Source organism: Mus caroli, chromosome 7 (assembly GCF_900094665.2).
Source record: "Mus caroli chromosome 7, CAROLI_EIJ_v1.1, whole genome shotgun sequence".
Classification (NCBI taxonomy): Eukaryota; Metazoa; Chordata; class Mammalia; order Rodentia; family Muridae; genus Mus; species Mus caroli.
In genome coordinates this window covers 103,735,532-103,742,994 of record NC_034576.1, presented here as the reverse complement: position 1 = coordinate 103,742,994, position 7,463 = coordinate 103,735,532, and the positions used below count along the sequence as shown (strand labels likewise).

Here is a 7,463-nt window from a genome sequence, read left to right as displayed (position 1 = left end):
GCTGTCCTGGAACTCACACATATCCCTGTGCCTCACCTCCTGAGTACTGAGATTAAAGGCATGTGCTACCAAACCAGGTGTCCATCTGCTTTCGTAGGCTACCTGCACCCACTGCTCAGGTGTGGCATGGCCACAGTGGACTAGGTCCTCCCATATCAATCGTTAATCTAGAAAATGCCCTACAGAGCTGCCTAGAGGTCCCTCGCTCTCAGAAAACTCTAGCTTGTGCCATGGTGACACACAAACAGACCAGGACCATCAGGCCCCTCTGTCTTATATTTCAAATAACAAACTGAATCGCAGAGAGAAGCAGGTCTCGCCAGAGGACTCAGTCAGAGAGCCACAAAATCAGTCACCAGATCCAAGTGTCCTGACCCCTCAGCTCAGGGCTGCTCCCTTCCCATCATTGTCTCCTGGGGAGAGGAAAGAGCAGTCCCATTTACAGAGTCCCTGTTATGCAACAGGCCTGTGACACACAAGGCCTTTCTTATCTGGATAACCTCAAAGGCAATTGCCTCAAAGGCAAATATTTTTGCCCACATTAACAAATCGGAGAAAACAGGTTCAGAGAAGCAAAGCACCTTGTTCTTGGCCACACAGCAAAGTAAAGACTCAAGCCAATGTTTGTCCATGTCTCAAACCTGTGCCCTTCTCTCTTCTCAAGCTGTATTGGGTTTGAGCCCCAAGTTGGTAATTGTGAAGGCGCATGGAGAGAGGAAACCAGGGTCAAACTCCAGCACCAGGTTCCAGCTGTCAACTTACGCCAACAACAGAAGTGACCTTGGAACAGCAGGCTGTACCTCCTACTGACAGCAGGTTTGGTTTTTTTTTTTTTCTAATGTACATTGACCCTCACCTGGCAATAAAGCCACGAAGAACAAACAACTGGTAGCCTGGCTCCTGGCTTGTTGACACCCAGTAGTTTCAGGTTAGGCACTCTTGGCTGAAACTTCAGCTGTGAAGGCTACTTAAGATATTGGGACTGGCACAAAGGCTCAGAAGGTAAAGGTCTGTGTCACCAAGCCTGACGACCCGAGTTCCACCCAGGACCCACAGGATGGAGGCAAAGAACCAACTCCTGAAAGTGGTCCTTTGACTTCTATATGGGCACAATGGAGGGGAAGAGAGAGAAGAAGGAGAGAGAGAGAAAGAGAGAGAGAGAGACAGAGACAGAGACAGAGACAGACAGAGAGAGATTCTCCTAACATAGACAAGTTTTTTGGACTTCTGGTCTACCCAACTAGGGCTAGAAATCATCTCTATCCGTGTATTTCCAGCTGTACTCACTCGCCCTTGCTAACACAGTCTTACTGCTTAGCAACAGAAGCAGTCCTCTGTGTTACTGGCCTTCTTACTCAAACCTAAGATAGCTCCATGATTTCCACTGGGGCCCAAAGTCACTGTCTTCATAGCCCTAGAATTAATAAGCCACAGCCTTATTTATGCTGAAGGGATAATGACCATTTGACCTGTTTTGGGTCTGCTTACCTGGGCTGAGCCTGCGGTCCTGACATTCCTAAGAAATGTGTCCAAAGTGCCAAAGAACAACCAGCATGAGTCACCTGCTACATTCTAGGTTCTCTGTTCTGCTACACAGCCTGACATGAAATCTACATCTGTGCATTTCATTATGTTCCTGTCCTCTCAGATCTCAACCCTTTTAAAACTTGATCCAAGTGCAACATCTCGTATTTCTCCTTTAATTTCCGTGTTCTAAATAGTAGCAATTTGTGTGGGGCGTGGTGGCTCATACCTTCAATACCAGCACTTGGGAGGTCAGCACATAAGCATGAAAACTGTCACGAGTTTGAAGCCAGTCTGTGTTACATAATGAGTTCCAACAAACGTGAGACATCTGCAAGGCTGTTATCAGCTTATTGGCAACTCCTTCAAGTATGATCTCTTTCTATGCTTAAGGAAGTGTGTACGTGTGTGTGCTTGCGTGTGTGCGCATGTGTGTGTGTGTGTGTGTTATTGTTGTTTTGGGTTTTTGAAACAAGGTTTCTTTTTTGTGTATCCCCGGTGTCCTAGTACTTGTTCTGTAGACCAGGCTGACCCGGAACTCACAAAATCTGAGTGCCTCTGCCTCTTGAGTGCTGGACTTAAAGGCACAGGCCACAATTGCCTACTTAAGGCAGTTTTGTTTGTTTACATTTTGTTTCTGAGACCATTATAGTCAACATTAAAAGGTGCTGGTTAAAGAGCTTTGTGCTAGCTCATCCCTCTGTCAGCTGAGCTGCAACCCCAGACCTCCTTTGTGATTAAATCAGTGATGGCTGATATGAAGGAGCCTGTGGGACCCTGGCAATTTTAGGGTCCCCAGCAACAACTGTCAGATGACCATGAGGCTTACAAGGGCAGGACCCTTGTCCTGAAGTATGATTAATTCAAGGTTAGAGAAGGGAACTGTTGGGTACAGTCCACAGGGTGCTCTGGAGGACTTCCTGTCCACTGCTTCAGAGGAGATTCAGAGCCCAGGGCCTGATCTCTGACAGTACCATCAGGCTGCCACAAGCCGTCTGGCCTGGCTTGGGTGGGTGTTTTCCTGAGGTAGAGGCTATGCCAGACACTTCAAATAACCTCTCAGCATCTCTGTCCCTTAGATGTGAATTACCAACTCTCTTGGCAGAGGGGGAAACTGAGGCTCACTGGGGTAGAGAAGCTAAGCCTTGCAGATGGACTCCGGGCTGTTTGTTTGTTTTTGGTTTTTTGAAACAGGGTTTCTCTGTGTAGCCCTGGCTGTCCTGGAACTCACTCTGTAGACCAGGCTGGCCTCGAACTCAGAAATTCGCCTGCCTCTGCCTCCCAAGTGCTGGGATTAAAGGCATGTGCCACCATGCCCGGCTGGACTCTAGGCTTCATTAACAAAGTCACCACAGGCTGGACCCGTGGTCTGCTCTGAGCTCCCTTAGGTGGCCTGAAGGAGAAACCTCCCAGGACTGGATGCCTGTCTGGTTGTGAGGCCTTCAAAGCTTATGAGAAGTTTTTTAGCCAGGAGGATTCCAGGAAGGCTGACAGAGGATAGTAAGCCACTGGACACCGGCCTGTGTGCTTCACACCCTCTGGACTTGAAGCAAAGTTCTGGCTCCTGTCTGGGCCCAGGGCGGGTTGTTTAGGAGCTGGGTCTGGCTACAGATCAGAAAACAGGGCCCACCCTGCCCTAGAAGCTGGGCCTGCGGGTGAGTCCAAGCTAAACCACCACACAAGGGTCCATTGTGGTCTCTCCACCCGGCCCTGGGTTCTGCCAGCCCTTCCGGCTCCCGGAAAATGTTTTCCTTCTGGCAACTCCCAGGGCAGCCTGCCCTTGGCCAAGATGCTGACTGGCCACACCTCCTGCCTCTCTCACTCAGCAGAGATTCTGGGGACTGGTAGCCCAGAGTGCTGAGGCTAGTCTGCATGTCACACACAGGGTCCCTAAAGCTTGGGGAAATGAGCTCACCAAGGCTAGATTCAGAATCAGAACCTTGTACTTCGTAGCCATGTACGGGAGGTAAGAGGGTTTGTACCAGAGGGGGGAGTAGCATCTCCTCAGAAAGACTTAGGTGGCATTCTGAAAGAAATAACGATATTCATGCCATTTTCTGGGAAATTTGGGTCCCCCAGGAAACAGCAGGGATAGCCTGCGGGTTACCCACTTCTTCTGGCATCCAGCCTTGAAATGCTGAAATGTAAAACCAGGCGCCGAGTTCTGGTAGGATGGTCCAGTGGGTAACGCTACTTGCTGCAAAGCCGACCAACCTGAGTTTGATCCTCAGGATGGAAGAACCAACTCCTGAAAGTTGTCATTTGGCGGGTGGGGTGGGGTTGGGGGAGTGGGAGGTAGAGAGAGAGAGAAAGAGAGAGAGAGAGAGAGAGAGAGAGAGAGAGAGAGAGAGAGAGAGAGAACATAAACCAGGCACGGATGCGTTGCGTGGGATGATGTTTCATGGGGTGATGTTGCGAGGACAAGCAGGATTGGAATTTGAGGTTTCATCGCTGGCTGCCCAGACCAGAGGCTCCGGGTTCTGGGTTTCCTTGACTCTTTCACGGGCAGACAGCGCCACCTGGGGTCCAATCCATGGGACTTGAATCCCTCTGGAGACCCCACTCAGAACTCTCTGGGGATAGAAGGAATGAGCTGGGCACTGGGGATAAAAATGCTAAGATGGGTCACCAGCAGCTCTACTGGAGTCACCCACGGAAGTTCGGCCAGGGTTCCCGCTCTTGCCGCGTCTGTTCTAACCGCCACGGTCTGATCCGCAAATACGGGCTGAACTTGTGCCGCCAGTGCTTCCGGCAGTACGCGAAGGACATAGGCTTCATTAAGTTGGACTAAGCGACCTTGAATGGACTGTTCGACTGACTACCAAGCGGAACCAATCATGCTAGTCTTTGTGCACAAAGAATAAAAATGTGAAGAACTTAAAAAAAAATGCTATTCCATGCAGGCAGGCCGCAGGCGCAATAGTAGAGGACCACTCTACTGGGTGAGAAAGCATTGCGGAATCAGGGATGCTTTGATGGGGACCTGCAGGGTGGAGGTCACGGATTTGGAGTTAAACCTTTGTCCTGCAAGAGTGAATGGTACTCAGTTCAGGAACAGGCTGTGAAACCCATGGAGAGCTTGGTGCGTTGGCAAATGCTGGTAACAGTATTAGGCAAGTAGAGGAAGGAGGATAAGGAGACCAAGTTTGTAACAAGCTATGTAGGAAGTTCGAGGTCAGCCTGAGCCGCGTGAGACTCCATTGGTGACTCCGTGACTCCATTGGTGACTTCCATTACTAAGTTTTTTGTTTGTTTGTTTGTTGTTGTTGTTGTTGTTTTGTTGTTTTTTTTAACGTAGGTCTCTGTTGCTATGATGAAATACCACGACTTGGGAAGGAAAGGGTTTCTTTTTCCTTACAGCTTACAGCACTTCTTTGGAAGGAAGTTGGGGCAGGAACTAAAGCAGAAACCACAAAGAAATGTTGTTTCCTGGCTTGCTATGCAGGGGCTTGCTCGGAGCTTTCTTATACCACCAATGCCTGTTTGCCCAGGAGTGGCCAGTGGGCTGGGTTGTCCCATGTCAATCATTAATTGTCTACAGACAATAGGATGGAGGTATTTTACCAACTAAGAGATAAAAACCCTTCAAGCTGGACAGCCTATAACCCTAGCTTCTGGGAGGTAGAAGCAAAAGGATCCCTGGGGCTTGGCCATCAGTGAGAAACCCTGTCTGGAAAGACTTAGGACATTCTCCTGCGTTGTCCTCGGGCCTCCCTGCAAGTGCAAGGACACGTGCACCCATGCTCTCACGTACGAGTCTACCAGATTAACACAGCTCACCACACAGATGCTCAAACATAAGCATTCTTAAAGCATGGAGAAGGCATTGTGAGTGTAAATGTGGCTGCTTTGATTTTACTTTTGTATCTGTGGTGCTAAGAATCAAATAACTTTACCAAGAGCTCCCCCCCACACACCTCTCTTCCACCACCACCCAGCCCCCCCCCCCCCCCCCCCCCCCCGCCGACCCCCCTTCCCCCTTCCTCTCCCTGCCTCCATCTTCTTCCTCCTCCATTTGTTGCTGTTGTTTTCAAAACAAGGGTTCTCTGTGTAGCCCTGGCTGTCCCGGAACTCACTCTGTAGACCAGGCTGGCTTCAAACTCACAGAGATCTGCCTGCCTCTGCCTCTACCTCCCAAGTGCTGCGATTAAAGGACTATGCCATCACCACCTGGCTCTCTTCCTTCTTTTAAAATGAAAACAGTTGCTTACTTTTTTCCTCCATCTAAACTGGCATTTAGCTTTATAAATTTTATGTGCATGCACACACCTGCTTCTCAGTATGTATGTCATGTGCTTGCAGGTGCCCTCAGAGGCCAGGAGAACCTGGGTCCTCTGCAAGAGCAGCAAATGCTCTTAGCCACTAAACCATCTCTCCAGCCCCATACACGAGCACTTTTTTTTAACCTCTCATTTTTCTCTGTTCACTGAAGAAAATTCATAAAATAGGAATATATATATGCAATCTGTCACCTTACACCTTAACTTCCTGCTGCTGGTATTACGGTATTAATTGTCCATCCGAATTTTCAGTTCTCCTTTCACAGACTCAGGCCACCCCTTCTTTAGAAGTTCAATGTGCAGATGATTCTGTGCAGCCACAGACTTTTTCTTCTTGCCGCTATTCCCTAGACAATGCAGTGTGGCATCTATTTGCATTGCATTAGGTGTCACACATAATCTGGAGATGACTTGCATTCTCCTGAGGAGTATGCACAGCTGTATGCACGCACTCTGGCAGCTCTTAGCAGGGACTTGAACAGCCATCCATCTGGGTACCTAGAACTAGTCCTCCATGTACACTAAGGATTGATTGTCTTTCTTTAAAAAACAAATAGGAAATTACAGAGGGACTGAAGACAGCTCAGTGGGTACATGCACTCTCCAGCAGGGCTAACAACCCGAGTTGTTTTGTGAGAGAGATTCTTGCTAATTATTCCAAGTGGCCATGAACTCATCCTGTAACCCAGACAGGCTGCTTCAGACACACACACACACACACACACACACACACACACACACACACACAGAGACCTGTAGCTGGGGTGACAGGTTGTTTGAGATAGGGTCTTGCTATATTGCTAGATGTTTGCCTAGTCCACTTAAGGCCCAGGATTCCAGCCCCAACTGTTATGTGCCTGTAACCCCAGCATCTGGGACGTGATGTAGAATCAGAAGCTCAGAGCCATCTTGAGGTACCTGAGGCCTTGTCAGAAAGTAAGTAAATGGATAAATGTCCTAGGCCCACTCAATCCTCTTGCCTCGGCTTTCTAGCATCTGGGACAACAGTTGTGTTGTACCACGTCTGGCTGTCACAGCTTTCTAAATATCCATAGTCATACAGAATCATCACTACATTCAATTTTAGATCATTGCTAGAACTTCAAAAAAAAAAAAACCACAAAAACCCACACCCTTTAGAAATCACTCCCCATCCCTGCCTCCCTGCCTCCTGCCCCTCATCCCTAACCAACCACAAATCTATTTGCTATCTTGACAGATTTACGTATTCTGGACTTTTCATGCAAATGGGATCTTTTGTGACCCACCTTACAGTGTCAGGATCCACCTGTTTCATACCATGTATCAGTACCTCATCCCCTTTCAGGACCTGTAATGGTCTAGGGCCTGGATGTGCTACATTTTGTTCAGTTGTTTACCAGTGTACACATATTTGTGTTACGTCCACATTTTTATTTATTTATTTATTTATTTATTTATTTATTTATTTACTATCCTGAGTCATGTTCCTGGGAACATTGACGTCCTTGGGGCTGGAGAAGGAAGTCAGCAGGCAAGAGCAAGCAGTACCCTTGCAAGGGATCTGAATCCAGCACCCAGCACCCACATCTCCAATCTCACAACTGCCTGCCGTTCCAGTTCCAGGGGATCTAACTTCTTCTGGACTCCATGGATACTTCTGAACATGCAAACACACAC

At 48.4% G+C, this 7,463-nt stretch overlaps 1 pseudogene; it reads left to right on the top strand.

Moving 5' to 3' along the window:
- Window positions 1-4,140: 4,140 nt before the first annotated feature.
- LOC110299404 lies at window positions 4,141-4,315 on the top strand (annotated as a pseudogene).
- The last annotated feature ends 3,148 nt before the right edge of the window (window positions 4,316-7,463 follow it).